Source organism: Ochlerotatus camptorhynchus, unplaced genomic scaffold (genome assembly GCF_037179485.1).
Source record: "Ochlerotatus camptorhynchus isolate MF236.1 unplaced genomic scaffold, CSIRO-AGI_Acam_v1.1 ptg000023l, whole genome shotgun sequence".
Classification (NCBI taxonomy): Eukaryota; Metazoa; Arthropoda; class Insecta; order Diptera; family Culicidae; genus Ochlerotatus; species Ochlerotatus camptorhynchus.
The window spans coordinates 2,521,875-2,539,838 of record NW_027040515.1 but is presented as its reverse complement, the minus strand read 5'-3'; positions in this window follow the sequence as shown (position 1 = coordinate 2,539,838).

Below are 17,964 nucleotides of genomic sequence, written 5' to 3'. Positions count from 1 at the left end.
TTTCTGTGACTAACATTAGTAACTTTCTGGAAGTTGGATGAAAATGTTTGGAACCATATTATGAATAATATAGGAGCTGATTTTCTAATTTCAAACAATTTATTTTGTTATTGAATTATAATATATTCATATTATTGAATGTTGAAGCAAAAATAATCTCGTAGTTTTACGTCAACAATGCGGTCGTGTTTTGGACACAATCCTTAACATGTTTTTTTAATTCGTTAAAAAAAAACAGGAATCCAAACTGTTGAAAACAAATGTTATTGTGATGAAGAAAATTAGAGACTTTCAAAAATAATTCTGAGTTTATGTAATATTTATTACAAGTTTCGAAACAAGCCAACTTTTCGTGGATGTTTGACCACTTATAACGATTTCTGATGACATTTTGAACAAAAATCAAGCTGAGCATTGCATTAAGTCCTAAATAACATTGACAGATTATCTACGTAGACTTTCTCTTTGTATCCCCACGGCCATGTAAAGACATTCCCAGGTATTTTCAGCACACATATCGAAACGGCTATGGACCTAATGCAATGTTCAGCTTGAAATGCTCATGATGATAAGGGACGCCAGATTTGTAGACATTTGAAATTATGTGAAGACATTTTTCCCACTCCGGTGGCAGAAACGTCATCCACGAACATTTTGCTTGAAGCCAAAGTCAATCTAAGACAGCTGCTCCGTCCACAAGCTGCTTATTCATCTCTGTCTACGACTCTTTGTGAGACAACTGGCTCTGATCATCGCTAACGTGCAATCTGAAAATGTACACTTGAAGGATCGGGGCTGGCCTTTATCACGCTGCGTGCACAGAGTGACATGAAGAAGAAAAGTGATATTTAGTTATTGTGTGGTTGGATTCGCTGGAGGAGGAATTGTTTAGAAATGACTAGAGAAAATTAAGCATCAGGAATGCGCTCCCGAATATATTGATTTGGTGAGTACGTTCCAGTTGAAGATTGTTCACTCTAAATAACCCTTTTGTGAATACATTTCATTAATCAAACATTATTATATGCTGGGTTTGGGGAGGGCAGCCTAAGGGTTTCAAAGGATTTGTAGACTGAACAAGGGTTCGTGGATTTGCCAGTCCCGTGTTGATAGACGTACATCTTGTCGTTTGTCTTCCAAAGGTCTTCAATGAAGTTGATTCACCCTGCTGCAACAAACCATCAGGCAGAACTTTACAACCAGTGAAGTATCTGCAGTCATAGGTAATCCTTGCACTGATGGTGGGTTCTATTAACATCACATCACATCTAAGACAGCTGCTCCGTCCACATAGATGTTTGATTTGTTGCGCGGCTAAATAATCGTGATAAATGTTCAACAAGCGCGTAAATTGTAGGAATTAAGCATTTATTATTTTAATTTTTTAACTAGGCAAGCTAATAATGAAATATTCAAGTTTCGTTAATGATTATTCGCATAAGATTTTTTAACGCATACGTGCCGCCAATGCACATATAAACATAGCATGAAAACTGTTGGTTGCAGTGCTGCCACCTCTAATAGTGGTGGCTTCAGCAACCCTCCTTCTTGGCAGAGGATTGATTTTTCCCTGTAGAGTGTTCACTCGGCTGTCGAAAAGAAGTAGGCCACTCTCGATGTGTGTCATGCGATCGTCTGGTTACTCGGAAGCAACCATTGTGTGGACTCCTCATTTTTCTTCGCCAGCAGTTCTTTCGGTCGCTGCGTCGTCGATTTTGCAAAGTTTCGTGATGCGTGTATGAGTGATGACCACGTTTTGCTACCATTGCTGCAATGGAAGTGCTCTGCCCGATGTTGGCGATACTGCCATACAATAAAACCACTGGAAGCGGACCCCGTTCAAGATGAAAGTATGCATAGGTTGACAAGTACTCACGGTCCGCTAGTGTTAGTGATATAATAGCCGATAATGCTCAAGGAAAGTTCACTATTTTGTCATAAACAGCGCCAAAACAAGGGCGAATGTAGACAGATATGGACCTGTTTCATACGACCGGAAGGTGTATGCAGGTCATTAATGCCTTGCCAAATTAATTTCCGACGCAAGGGATCATTTTTACTGGATGAAACAACTCAGCACTCACCAACTACTTATTCGGAGATCAAACATACAGCACCCGGTCGACTCAGGCGACAAGAGCAAGCTCCGGAACACCCAGGGTCGGCTAGCTATTGGGTAATCAGAGGGTTTTGCGATACGAAGAACTTTCACTTTTCTTTAAATGCGTTTATTCACTTTCTGTATTGTGTACGTGTTGTTCTGTGTACATAATTTCGTGTAATAGGGTAGAGAACTTCTCCGGCCTAATCGCCCATTATCGGCCTATCGAGCAGAAAACTTCAAATAAATCCATGATTTCAGAGTTAACAAGTCAATTATGCGTTTGGTACGATACTTTAGTTAATACAAAGATTAATACTAAGATGAAACTGTCGGAAGAAAAACTTTCTATTTTAGTGTCCTATTTCACGGTCCCTTTCATCCAATGGATACCCTTCGTATTCAAGGTAATTTTGTGGTTTTTCTGCCCCCTCGGTAGAGATGAAATTTTGCGCTCATTTTTATCAAAACAAACACACCAAAATCAGAGGTGTCCCATTTTTTAATTACTCGATTAACACCTTATCGTTCTTTGACTATATGTTTTAGTAATACTTCTACGTGAAGTCAACGATTTAGATAGTTGAAGATGCTAATTTCAATGCATTGGATGCGAGGGGGGGGACACCCCTCACCATCCCTCTCCAAAGGGGGAGTTTGGTAAAGAGAGATGAAAAAACCGATTTGTACCTTCCTTAAAAGTTGTCCTAGCTCGCTATTCTAATATCTATATGCAATCTTCACACTGCCCTACTCTAACGGAACTATCAACTCTATGCTTTCATCTACTCCATCTATCGTATAAAAATTACCACTACAGTCTGTTATTTGAAATTAGCATCTTCAACTATAAACTAATCGTTTTTTTTTTTTGTTCGCTGTGCTGCCATTTTTCCACCAATGAGAGTGCAGCTCATGTTTGAAACGATCGGTGATGACTAGGGTGATGATCTTCTGGAGAAGTTGATGCTTATATCGGCATGATATAACCGATTACAAATATTTTACTTTTCGGTTCGTTAATCGATTAATCGATAATTCGAATGAAAATCGGCCATCACTAGATGAATGTGAAACGTCATTTCAAATATATGGACCGTACATAAATAATGATACAATTTGAAAGGGACCGGGCACATCACAAATTACGTCCACACGGTAACTGAAATAAACACGAGTGTTCACCGGTTGGCTAATAAGCTACGGAACGAAGTCAATGAGAACGCGTGATATGAAGGTTTGCACCCATTATTCTAAAAAACAAAAGAAGTGCTCCGACCGAATCAATTGTTATCTTCATCCGATAGGCCGAAGTGAATTCATTGGCATTTCAATGCGTTAGGCCGAGTTTAAAATCCGTAGGCCGAGTTTGGCGTCAAGAAGCAGTGTTAGACTTTTGACAATATCTCAACGATTGGTTTCTCTTTATTAAATCTTACGGTACATACGCCATACGCCATAGCCATCAGTAATTATAACATTCCGTTTGGTGCTAAACTGCGCTAGATTAAGAAAGACTAAGTGCGGGTTATGCTTAATAGGTCGGAAATGGGGTTACTTAACTCTATGTGTCGTGTAGCCTAATCTCGTTGCTCACTGTACCGGTACATACCGCTGCTGCCGTTGATGGTGAATCGGGATGGCCGACACAGCGACTCCTTTCCTACTGTGCGGCCGGAACTCTCGCCGGATTGGCGAAGCAAGCGGATGACGGGCCGGCGGGCGTTGCTGGACGGTGGAATGATCGGCCGACCGTGGCAAGGACACCTTGGTCAAGCCACCAAGTGAAAACTTCTTTGTGATTATGGCCTTCGTTTGACCAGATGGTGTGTGGTCCTTGACAATTTGGCTTGGAAACTGTTTCCACAATTTCGCGAGCCGGCCGTGTGCTGACGGATGACCTTTTAAGGTCCAAACCAAACAGGTCCTGACAATAATTATCCCTTACGCACACACTAGCTCCTGCTTTTGGGGTGGAGGAAGGGTTACGTTCAACTTTTACCACTGCACTACTGGTCAATGCGTCTTAGCACATGGACGCCTGATATTAAAAGAGGCTGGTTTTGGGCAATGGCCGTTCTTTTTCTACAAATATGAGTGATATTTGCGTCATCCTAGTTTAGCCATACTTGCATACGTGGTATACTGCTGTTCTTGTACAAGAATCGTGAAGGTTCAACATAAACTAGAAAAACATAGGAACTTATAACCAAACGGTTACAAACACGAGGATCATTGATTATAGCAAAACTTGCCATATACAATCGTCATAGTTCATTGTAGTAAAAAAACTAACTATTCTTCTTTTTGTGTGGCACCTTTAATAATTCATCTAGGATCTCGTTCTAATGGAGCAGGCTTATCGGATGACGGAAGATAAATTGTTTAATGTTTGAAGATTTTGTGTATAGTGAACGAAAATCCTCGGCTCTGTAATGTTAATTTGATTGAGCCTTATCAAATAAGTTAATAAACAAAAAAAATCCCCGCAAACTGAACCTCAGGAAGGCTTGTAATTATTTTTTTTCTTTTAAGTAGACATATGAAAAAAAATGTCTACAGAAATGAAGATTTTGATTTCAAATTTTAAGCTCCTTCTTGAAAATTTTAATTTGGGGAATTTACGTATTCTCGGCAACGAAAGCAGCGACCTTCTTTCTATAGCCTTTTTCTCTAAGGAACGCACACATATGCAGTATTCGTTTGTTTACAATCTTTTGCTGCCAGCTGCTCTAACAAGTTCAGTCGAAAGAATTGTCAAAAACTGTTTTGAAACGCTTTTACAAAGCTCCAATCTTCTCTAGTGAGAGTGAGTATTGTCGGCAACCAGTTTTTCTTCGGCAACCGTTCCATTTGAACTGCATGTAAATCTGCTGTTCTATTATCGGCAACTCAAAATCAGCTACAATTTGTAGTGCGTGTGTTTCATTTCAAGAAAACCTTGCTAGATTGCTTTTTCTCAGTGGTAAAAATATAGTCAAATTGAAGCTGAAAGCATAAAGAATCGTTTGCATGCATCCAGCGAAGTGTTTTCGCAAGAAAATCCAGAGAAATTAGTGTTTCAATTTGTGTTGCCGAAAATAGTCTGTCATGCCGAAGCCGTCATTTCCCCTATGAATAATGTAACCAAAATCAGGTTTCTTTCAGAATAATACTTGATTGGCCTGAATATCAACAGGACCTATATGAAATTATTGATTAGATGGTTTTTTTTTTAATACTCCCTAACCAACGTGCCATTTTTGGAAAACATATAAGGGACATTTGAATTTTTGAACAGTTGAAGATCTTCAGAATAATACTTGATTAACCTTAAGCCTTGAAAAATATCCAGAGGAAATTCTTGAAATCTTTGATCAGATGGGAATCTTTTGAATAATTTCTTATCAACCTGCCGCCCTGCCGTCGGGATTAGGTAAAGGGAAGGGAAGTAAAACCGTTGGTTCCCGGTCCATAAGTTGATGGGTCGATAGGTAGCGTCCAGGTGTGGGAGCTGCCTCCCTGGCGTCGGTAGCATTGGTACTTAGTGAGGAAAACAAGATCGACGGAAAACAAATCAAGGAAGCGACGTCATTTGAATTTCTCAACAGTTTAAGATCATGAGAATAATATTTAATCATCCATAAGTTTAAAAAATATATATCCAAAGACTTTGCTGCAATTTTCAATCAGTTGAAGATCTTTTAAATACTTTCCGTTCAACCTACCGCGTAGGGAGAATATCTGAGGACGTCATTTGAATTTTTGAACAACTCAAGATCTTCAGATCCAGCTTCATCAACCTGAAGGCTTGCAAATATATCCAGAGGATTCGATTGAAATTTTCGAACACATATAGAATTTTGTCAATTTTGGAGTGTCAATTGTGTCCATTTCAGAAAAGTTAGCAGGACCATTTAATTATAAACAGGTCACCAGCCCCCTAAATAAACAGAAATGGAGTAAATCATTTTTCCCGCTAAATGGCCGTTTCAGAGGAATGGAATGGGCCAGGCTTATTATTTAAGATTCTTATTCAAGCAGTTCGTTACGGTGAATCGGCTTGTACCGTTTCTATTTCACCACCATGTGGAAAAGGACCCTAATGTTCTGGAGATCCTACAGGCACGTTGAATTCTTCTTGAGGTGGACCAATACAGCTGGTCACGATACTTACGAGTGGCGTCATGACCAGCCATTAGAGTGATGCAAAATTTGAAATTTTCGCTCCACAATACTTAAACGATTCCCAATCGGATCCTGACTAAACTCTCAAAATTTGAAACCATTTGCTGAGAAACTGAGATGGCACAAACCATTTGAAGTATGTAAGGAAATTACTATGGTAAAACCAAGATTTTTGTTCATGTCTATCTAATAATTCACCATATCGGTCTGCTTCAAAAGTTTTCAATTGTACTTGTAGGAAATTTTCCCAGTTACAACTTTGCTCAAGGCCACTTTTTAATTAAATGCAAGGATCGAAAGTTATCAATAGTTCAATGCGCTGATGTCTTATGATCATGCTCAATCAACTGCTCAGCAGGCAACATTGGTGTTTCTAGGGTGTTGAATAGGACACAAAAATCATGGCTACTATGTCACACTGCAAAATACAGTGTTGCCTACAGAGTAGCTGCTTGATCATGTCATAAGTTTACCAATCTCTTAAATAATTAATAACTTTTTCCTGTCTCGTTTTACAAAGAAACAATCTTGAGCAAAGCTGTAGTTAAGAAAATTTTCTATAAGAATGGTTATCGAACTATTTCGCAGCTCAATATGGAAAAAGTCTAGAAGGTAATGAACAAAAAGTTGAGATTTCCCATAGTAATTTACATGTAAACTTCAAATGGCTTGTGCGAAGTCTGTTTCTAACCAAATGTGTTGTAACTTTGAGAGGCTAATCAGGACCCAATTTGAAATCATTTAAGCACTGTGGAGAGACAAAGTCTAATTTTGCATCAGTCTACCAGCCATCCTGTGAAGCTGAACCGCCTAAGTCCATTCGCCTTCAATGGATTAAAAGCATGGCTGATTTTTGCAACAAATGTCGCTAGTAAAAGTAGCTAGTAAAAATATACGGCGATTTATTGTGGATGCAGAAATGTTGATCGCTATTTTTGGAAAAATGTTCAAATCTACATTTGAAAGGTGGCACCAGTGGTGGTAAGATTAAAACTGACTGCATACCGTGATCCATTCATCCGACAGTGAGTCAGTGTTCATGCCCCGGAGGCCATGCAAGATCACCTTGAATGGCTTCTATTCCACCTTCAGTTTGTCCAACATAGCGCCAAAAAATCATATAAATGTAAATCTTCCTCGTCGTCACCGCCAAACACAATTTCATCGGGTGCATTCATTTTGAAGAATGGGCGGTGTAGCAGGTGGACAGTTGCTTCAATTGATTGGAGATTCCATGTCGTCGCATCCAGACAATCGAAAAAGGGATTCCATCCCAGAATAAAAAGCAAGTTGGATATCATTGTGGAAATGAATTTTCCGAAGGAAATCAACCAAACGGCAGCTGACTCCTTCTCCAGGGGGTGTCGATTCCAATAAAGGATTGCCACCATCATGTAACACTTTCATTCCCACGTCCTGTTGTTGATGGGGGTGATGGGGAGAGGGTTGGATTCCGTGGTCTATCTCGTTTGAATAATTTATACAACCAATGTTGCATAGCTAGCTGGTTTAGGTGGGAGTCGTATAAACTTTTCGGTGATATTCGAAGAGCAGCACACCTCCAGTGGAAAAGGACTCCCGAGCTGTGGGAAGGCACGGATGCATGCATCCTTAATGAGGTGGTTGTGGTTTCACGTCGTCGTCGTCGTCGGTAGCCGCAGAGCTGCTGCTTAGAACGATCTGCATTGCAATGGAATAGCTTTAGCGGGGAAGAAATTTGATAGCTTTTGAAATAATAGAGCAATATGCAGTCTGCTGTTGCAATATGCAGTGTACAGTAAAGAACACAGAACATTAACTCATATGGTAATAGGGCCGCCTCAAGTAGAAGAGGGGATAATCTCAACCGACAGAAAAACAGATTTGCATATCCTTGCCATGCTGAGCGGAGAATTGAATGAAGCCTATTATTTACTTTCAAACGCATAACTTCGCTTTGATCCTGGTTTCAAGCATTTCTACTGCGCGTTTGTTGGAACAAAGCAAAATGAAAGTTCAATAGCGAGATGACTCTGTTGCCGGGGAGAAAGGCAATTCTATCGGGAAAAATGAAACTGCGAGATCAAAAGGCTTTTCCGACGGAGAAATTCAATCGCATGAATTTTTCATACCGATGCCGACAGCCGGCGGGGACGATGGGTGGTAGCGGTATAACAATGCCAGCAACGCGCAATATATGCGGGTCGCGTGTCATAAAACGAGGGCTTCCGGTTAAGCACCTGTTGGACTGTTGGGATATTGTTACTTTCGCGTTAATTATCCAACTGATGCATAAATTAGCCTCTCTAATTAAACGGTTCACCTCGTCCATCAACTCAAGTAGTGGTTCAACAAGCGAATGAAAACCTCTTTCCTACCGTAGACCACTCCGAGAGGCATTCGTCGATTCGGATTATCCGGCAACAGGCGAGCGGCAGTGAGGCGGAATAAATGTGAACTGCTACATATCAATTGCATTGGGAAATTCGCATCATGATACGATTGTACTCCTTTCCGTGTCCGAGTTTTCCATTCATTGTGACGACGGTTCGTTTGCAGAAGTGTGAATTCGAACGACCGAACGGCAGATTTTCCATTATTTATTTTTTTTTTTGCCGTTATGCTAGTCGTACTGAGCTTGGTTTAGTTCCAATCCTGCCGATCGGACCTGGTCTTTTCCATACGATGCCATGGACCTAAGTGTCACATTCGGTACGAGGTAGGCGTTCGAACTGGTTTCCTATAGGCCATTGCGGTTGACGGGATACTAAAACTCTAGGAATGAAACGTCGATAGAGTTTAGGATTCTGTTTTTTAGATGAGAACACTGTGCGTCAGTTAAGGGTTTTTCATAAATAACGAAAATTTTAGAGCCGAGTGTTTACGGGTGATACACATTAAAGTATTGTAGTTGTTGCGACAGGAAACGAAAGGCAACGCACTGATTTTTGCAGCTAGATTTTTATTCGCTTCAAAACTGTAACAATTAGTTTAATTTTAGTTTAGGTCAAATTAGCATTTAGATAATAGCTTACTTTTCAGTGGACCTTGAAATCATATAGACCTTTCAATTCACTGTCCAACTTCTAGGTTAGCTCTAGGTCCTAAGTTGGTAAGGTAAGATTAATTTAACATCTAGATTATAGTTTTAGCTTAATTCAATATTCTTAACTCCACTTGTTCGCAATTATTTTAGGACACAAGTTTTAATCGCTGACTGAATAACTAAGTTTAGAAATACAATCCACGCCGTGTGACAATAGCTATTATGCAGTGGCTATTTCTCATTTGTTTTGATTTGTCAATGTGGGACGATGGCTCATCAGACAATTGATGGAACCGATTGAGATAGGGTGACCAACTCAACGGTAGTGGTGTTAACATTCTCGCCCGGTGCTTCCCACCGTCTTCTGGGACAGCACCTCGATTATCTACGTCGAGCACGGCAAGCCTTGATGTCAGTCGCCTGAAAGTTCCCTGTGGCGTCTGAACGGCAGCTTATCGAACTTTGCCATCAGCCCCTTGGAAGATCTGGATCACATTACCTCGGACCCACTCATTACGCCTACCACCGTCTGCAACCAGAACAAGTTCTCAGACATGCAAGGGTTTGGTCTCAATGAACCATTTCAGTTGTCTTCTGATGATTGGTAAACACTTTACCAGAAAGTGTCGTCAGAACTTGTCCAGTCAGTTTTCGTTGGATTCCTCCCCAGGTATCACGCAGGTTCTTCTGGGATTCACCAATATTGACACCAGCTTGCTTCGTGTCGATGAGTTTGCATTTTCCCGTACAATATTACGAATATTCGTCACAGTAGTGATCATCATTTGTGGGTGCGGGTTGTGCCCCCAATTAAACCACATTCCGATTAAACATCTCTGAAAAATTAAAATCTGCAATTCTCTGGATCTCCCTGAAATTCACGGACCTTCTTATAGTTTCTCAAAATTTTCCCGAAGCTCTGGTGTCTTTCTGAATTTATAAAATTTAAAAATTTACAGATCTTAGTACCATTTAATCATAATAAGTTCCTGCAACTTGATTGTAACTGAAATAAATTACATACAAATAACCACAACTGTTCAGTCACAAGTGTGCTGCTAAGGATATTATCAACAATCAATACAAAACTAACGATTTTAAATTGGCTCACCACTTTAGTAGCCTATTGGTCCCAAGCAAACGATTAACGTACCCTATTCTAGTTGAAATTCTATTACTACACTATGTTTGTTTTGATTCGCTATGAAAGTTTGACAGATAACATCAGGGGTGTGTGGATTCATGCAGAACATGCAGGGGTGAGTGAAATAGCTTGGGACTGCTTGGAACCGTTGTTCTGGTACTGAGTGAGCCAAAAATAATAATGATTTTCTTCGGGACCCAGTGGTCTTAGAGTTACCTCTATGATATTATGCTCTCCTAAAATCTACAGATCTTTAAACTTCCCTGAAAGTTGGTTCTTTCCTGAAGTTTTTGAGACTACCCTCTGAGTTTCCCTGGAAATCTGTAAAAGCTAGCTTTCATCAAAGTTTGCACAATTCTATTAAAGTTCTGAAGACTTCTCAGATGATTTATTGACATCTCTGAAGATTTTTTTTTATATATATCATTGAACTCCATAAAAATAACTGCGATTTCCTTGAAGCTGATGAATCCACCTTGAAATTGAAGCTTATGTGTCCAAAATTTACAGAAGTTTCCTTATTATCCGTATTCTATCAATGAAACTTCCCAGAAATCCTCGTTATTTTCTTTAGTTACTCGGAACTTCTTCCTACAGTTTTTGGGAACCCTTTTGAAGATCTATAACCTTTACTGACGTTCTCACTACTCTTCTGATGATGTTCCTGGGTATTAATAAAACTTTCCTAAAGATCTCAAAACTTCCTGACGTTTTCTGAATCTTCAGTGAGGATTCCGAATTTTTTCTAAGGCTTCCTACACTTCTCTGATGTTCTCAGTAATTTATGAAACTTATTGGAGCTTCCCTAAAATTTCCGAAATTTTCCTAAAAATCCTGGTCTAAGTTCTCACAGCGGGGCTTTAGGTAGTGATAAACATCGCTAGAACTATTCCACAGCCACACACTCTTTTGCCTGTGGATTTCAGGAAATACCTCAAAACCCTTCACCCATCAAGTGTGAGCTAGGTAAAGGAGTGCGCATTTGATTGGTATTAATGTTTGTGTTTGATTGGTCACATTAATGGCCCTTCGCTCAATTTACACACTGCGGTACTCTAACGGAACTATCAATCTTCAGCACTTGCTCTAGCTAATAAATCATCGCACTAACGCTTTCTATTAATACATATTAGTATAGCATTTCCTTCCAACTCTCAATTTATTGCTCTCAATCCTGAACAATTTTCCGATTTCTGTAGGTGATGATGCATGATAGTGGTTTACCACTCTCTTCTCTGTTTGTCTTGATCAAACTTAATAACCTTTGATTGTCCTCAGCATGTCGCTGTAGGAAGGACCAAAAAACGAATTGGGTGGATCGATAGACAAAGCCACCTATACGCATCTACGGGACAGTAAAGAATCTCCTTCCAGCAACAAGATCGCACAATTGGTCAAAAAGACGAACTCCCAAACAGGAAGATGCCCCAATGAGTGGGGAGAACAGCGAAATGTTATCAACAGGGAGTTGGCATTCCCACTCTCCCCATCCAAATCGCTTCAATCGGGTGCCCTGATGGTCCCTCCCAATCCCAGCATTGTTTGTTATTTGGTGCATTCTTACAACGCCCATTGTACCCTTCCAGCTTTAGCGACTTTCTGGATTCTGGGTTCATCATAGAGTTGCGCCAGTTCGTGGTTCATTCTTCTCCTCAAAACACCGTTTTCTTATACCCCATAAAAGATGGTCCTAAGCACGTATCGTACGAAAACTCCCAGTGCTCGCAGGTCCTCGTCGAGCATCGTCCATGTCCCATGCCCGTAGAGTACTACCGGTCTTATCAGCGTCTTGTACATGGTACACTTAGTGCGGAGATGAAGTTTACCCGACCTTAGGGTCTTGTGGAGTCCGTAGTAGGCACGACTTCCGGTAATTATGCGTCTCCGAATTTCTGCAATGCAGTTGATATTTGACGTCACCAGTGATCCGAGGTACACAAATTCATCCACCATCTCGAACTCATCTCTGTCTATTGTCACACTTCTTCCAATGCGAGCCCTATTGTACTTTGTTTTCGACGTATTCACCTTTAATCCAACCTTTTCTGCTTCACGTTTCAGCCTGGTGTACTCTTCCGCCACCGCCTGAAACGTCCTCGTCGTCAGCAAAGCAGATGAACTGGCTGGACTTATTGAAGATCGTGCTTCGCATGTTAAAGCCCGCACGTTTCATAACACCTTCTAGCGCAATGTTAAACAGGAGACAGGAAAGTCCTTCACCTTGTCTAAGTCCTTTGCGTGTTTCAAACGGGTCGGATAGCGCACCCGATATCTTCACGTAGCACTGTTTACCATCCATCGTAGCCTTAATCAGTCTCGTCAGTTTCCCCTCAGTTTAGTTTTATGTTCACGGTCAATAGTATCGTAAGCTGCTTTAAAATCGTTGAATAGGTGGTGTATAGGAACTTGACATTCGCGACATTTTTGGAGGATCTGCCGCAACGTGAAGATTTGGTCTGTTGTTGATCGCCCGTCCACAAAACCGGCTTGATAACTTCCCACAAATCTACTTGCGAGCGGTGATAGACGGCGGTCCCAGATGATCTGGGAAAACACTTTGTAGACTGCGTTTAGAATGGTGATCACTCGGTAGTTCTCACATTCTAACTTGTCACCCTTCTTGTATATTGGGAATATTAGTCCCTCCTCCGGTAGCTGTTCTTTGTTCCAGATCCTGACTATCAGTCGGTGCAGACAAGTTGCCAACTTTTCCGGGCCCATTTTGATAAGTTCCGCTCCGATACCCCACCCGAGCAAAGTCCAGCATCAAAATGACAGCAAATTGAAATCAAGTTTTGATATCAACATCAAACTGAAATCATAATTTGATTTTAGTTTACACATTGACAAATTTGATACCAAATTTAGATTTCATTTTGCTGTGCATTTGCTCTTTAAAAATATGTTGTTACAAGTTTGTTTTCATTACCTTAGCATTACATCAAATTGAATACTTGTTTCGTTATCAACAGGAAAAATGGATAGCAAATTTGGTTTTCAGTTTGCTCTCACTGATAGCAGAAATAGTTTTCTATGTAATGTCACAGGAATATATGTTTGCTCTCAATTTTGATATTTTAACCGTTAAAACGACCAATACGACAACAACCTGAGCAATCATTATCAGCGAAATCACAACTTCAAATTTAGATTTCAATTTGATCTCAGACTTTGCTCGGGCATCCTTCCAGCAAACCTCCTGCAGCGCTACAATATCAAACTTGCGGACCCTCAATAAGCCGGAAAGAATGCGGTTACTTCCCAAGAAATTGAGCGACTTACAGTTCCATGTTCCGAGTTTCCAATCCCTAGTCCGTATTCGTTGTCTGGGTGTATGCTGATTGTTCAGGTCCGTATTTACATTGCTAGCTTTCTGTAATTTTTGAGCTTTACGGTTGGCTTGCACCAACGCCATTTACCAGCCTAGTGATATTTTTAAAGCAACATGCTTCAAAAATCTGAGAAAATCTGATTATAAACGTGATATGTCTGTGTATTTGGTAGAACGACTGAACATCTGGAAATTCCACATAACTCGGGAATACTGGCAACACTGATGCCGAGTATGCAATAAAGGAGGGACTGCGGATGATAATCTAAATGCATAGTGTCCGGTACTCTATTCTGAAGTCTGTGAAAGGGATTACTAGGATTATTGACTGCACTGTCCTCTTTTAACAACTAGCGGATAACAGTTTATGCAAAATTTCCAACTTTTGTCACCACCAGCGTTGCCAGGTCATTTTCAGAACAATCTGGATCAGTTAGTATATACAATCTGGAAAAATCTGCAAGGCTACAAAAATCCTGTTTTTAACATAATGCTATAGAAATCAAAGTGATATGCCAATCTTCCGTAAAAATCGGTCAGTATGATCATCTGGAATTTATTCAAAGTAATTCTTGACATAATAGTAGGCAGCCGGCAATTTTATTTTAAAGTAAAATTCACCAGGCTGCAGTGAGAATCATAGTAGTTTAGGTAAACTTGTTTGTGAGTAACATGATGTAAGTGGTACTCACACATAGTTTACCTAAACTACATTTGCATAATTTCATTATAAAACTAAACTAGAAGTCTGAAAGCGGAATTTATATAGTTAGTCTGAATTTACTTGGAACACTTTACATGATATCTTCGTCCTGTTTTTAGAGTTCCATTCGAATCATCCTAGAATTCCATCATACTTCTTTTCTGGATTTCCCTAAAATAATCTTGATTATATCCAAACTTTTTCAGGAACATTTGAAGAGTTCTTAGCATTATTTCTTGTAATCTCTTCGATTCCACAATTCCCTCAAACTGGTAATAGTTTCCAAAAATTGGCATAATTTTGTTTTCATATTTCTGTATGAAATTCCCTTAGAATATTCTTAATAATTTACTTGCTACACTCTTCAGAATGGCCATCACACTATTCTCAGACTTATCCAATAATTCACTTTGAGTTGTTTTGTAGTTAAGGTCAGAATTGTTTTGAAATCCTCTTCAGTATTTGCTAATTACTCAAATACTTTGCCAAAATGGCATTGAAAGTCTCCCAGAAATTGCCAGATGTTCTGTTGGCATAATTCTGATTAAATTTCTTAAATGTTATAAAAATGAATCTCCTTCGAAACATTGTACAGAATTCCATTGAAATTATTCTCACGATTCGTATCAGCATACTCCTTAAATTTCATCTTAAGAATTTTCTTTGGTTTTTCTTCCGAATTCTATTTCAATTCTTCACAAAATCTCCGTGCAAGTGTCATCAGAGTTTTTAAAAGACAACTGACACTGTCTTCAACCAGAGGCTGCACAAATTGAAAACTTAACACTAGGAAACTGACAACACATTACACCCAGTAGACCAGTAGGGAAATTTTCAGGTTGCGAAAAGTTCCACTAGCTTGAGTGGGAATCGAACCCTCACCACGAAGCTTACAAAGACGGATGGAACTCTACTCAGAATTAGCTTGAAATTCTTCTTTGGTTTCGCAAAGAATTCCCCTCACACTTCCCTGTAAACTATTTCCAGAATTACCTTAAAATTCAGAATTTCTAGAGCAATTTAGAATTCTAAAGAAATTCAGGTACTTTAAAAAATGCTAAAAATTATCAGATGCCTTTAAAGTAAGTGGTTGTCTAGATTCAAAGGCCTTGCTAATTTTCCAAGGCTCAATTTATTGTTTTCAATCCTGTAAAGTTTTCGATTTCTCTAAATTAAAAAATATAAATATTCCTCTACATTGAAATTTTGATTTTTTTTTAAGTATATAAAAAATCTAAATAAAAACTCTAAGTAAACTAACATTCAGGCCAACATTTTTTTTTTATTATTATTATTATAAAACAGCAAAAAGGGTTATCTTCCATTTAATTCCACTTAATTTTGGTATCCATGACAGATACGTATTTCGACTACAATGTGCAGTCTTCATCAGTGTCATTCCCACTAAAGAACTTATCAAAATCTAACCCCCTTAAGTACTCATCCCCTAGGTAAAAAAGTCAAGATCATAGGTATAAAAATGAAACTACAATGTGTTGAATCGGAACCTACCTAACTAATAAATAAGTTCTTTAGTGGGACTAATTGATAAGTTCTTTAGTGGGAATGACACTGATGAAGACTGCACATTGTAGTCGAAATACGTATCTGTCATGGATACCAAAATTAAGTGGAATTAAATGGAAGATAACCCTTTTTGCTGTTTTATTTAGCATTCCGCTAACAACCCAATTTCATTACTTCATTATTATTATAGTCACTTTAACGCTCTTGGGTCATTCGTGACTAGTCCGGGGGTGAGATTTGAACTCGTGACTTTGGCGTGAGAGGTATGGCTGCTAACTACTACCTCAGGCCAAATATTTTTAAAAGCTTGATGATTTTTTCAGCAAATATTATTTAGAAAATGTCTCCATTTTTATGATTCTGCAACCCATTAGCATGCAAACATGTTGTAACAATTCTATGTACGATGTTGCAATAATTTCAAACGTTGATGGCCTTTAATAATTAAAGAAGCTTGGCTTTTAATTTTTTGATTATAGTGAAAATCAATTGCAATGATCTCTGCTGAGATCCCTCTAGAGTGTATTTCGTGGTTGATGGGGTTTGCTCTACTGTGCGAGAAACGAAAGGCGAGAGTGCTGTTTTTAACACCGGTTGAAGAAGTAGTTCATTGTTCTTTGTTTGTAACAAAATTCACTTAATTCTATGTCTAATAGGAGTTGGGCCGAATACCCGCGGCTTACTCGAAGTTAGAGAGATACATTTTCGAAGGATAGGATCAGGGGAGGAGCTTGGGGGTAAGGTTTCGTTGTCTCATAAGAGTGTTGTCGCCAGTATGAATGGTAGTGCGGTTCTAGTTTCGTCTAAAGTTCGACCGGCTATGGTTACCAGTGGGCGACGATGAGACTCATCGAGACGGGGGGACAAGACTAACAAAAACTATTAAAAAGAGACAAAAGACAAAGGAATTAAATTCTTATACTAGACATTTGTAAAACAAACACATATACTGACTGCATATAGCAGATATCGCGAGTTCCCAACACGTCTCTAATAGGAACATAGGGTTGTCTTCATTGGGCCTCAAGGGTATTCAAAAGTCGCTCTCTGGCGGGTAATTATCCGTACATTGCCAAACTGCGTGATCGATGTCATCGTAACCGTTTCCACACCGACAGATGTTGCTGTCCACGAGGTTTATTCTATTGAGATGAGCATCTAGCGAGTAGTAGTTGGACATAAGTCTACTCATCACGCGAATGAAGTCACGACTTAAGTCCAAGCCTTTAAACCACGCTCTCAAAGAAACATTTGGAATAATTGAATGTAACCACCGTCCAAGATTTCCATTGTCCCAATCGGTTTGCGAAATCGAAAGGGTACTCTGACGCACTAAATGATAAAATTCATCGTGTGAAATTTGCCTGTCATAAAATGCGCCTTGCTGCGCGCCCACCTTTGCGAGAGAGTCCGCCTTCTCATTGCCTGGGATTGAGCAATGTGAGGGGACCCATACAAAGGTAATCATATCAAGACCAACAATTGAAATGGCCTTAACTCCATTTTGTAAACGAACCTTGTAAGGTCATTTTCTCGCGAACCGAAACCTTCATTCGCAAACCTAAACCACAATCGGGTAGAGGATAATTTCCCCTACCTGTTCATTATGTTGGTTTGTGGACTTCGGTTCGCGAGAAAATGTCCTTACAAGGTTTGTTTACAAAATGGAGTTAAGGCCATTTCAAATGTCGGTCTTGATATATGATCTTTCGACCAGCACACTCATCTGCTCCCTTACCTTTGAAAGGAAATACTTGCCTACTTGGTTTCATCGACCGAATAGCCTCAATCGAACTGAGACTATCCGAGAATATGAAGTAATGGTCTGCGGGCCTGTTGGAAATCATCCTCAATGCGAAGTTGATTGCTGCCAGCTCAGCAACAAATACGGAACAAGGTTCCTGGAGTTTGCGGAAGGTGCAAGAGTTTTCATTGAAGACACCGAAGCCAGTGGTCAACTGAGATG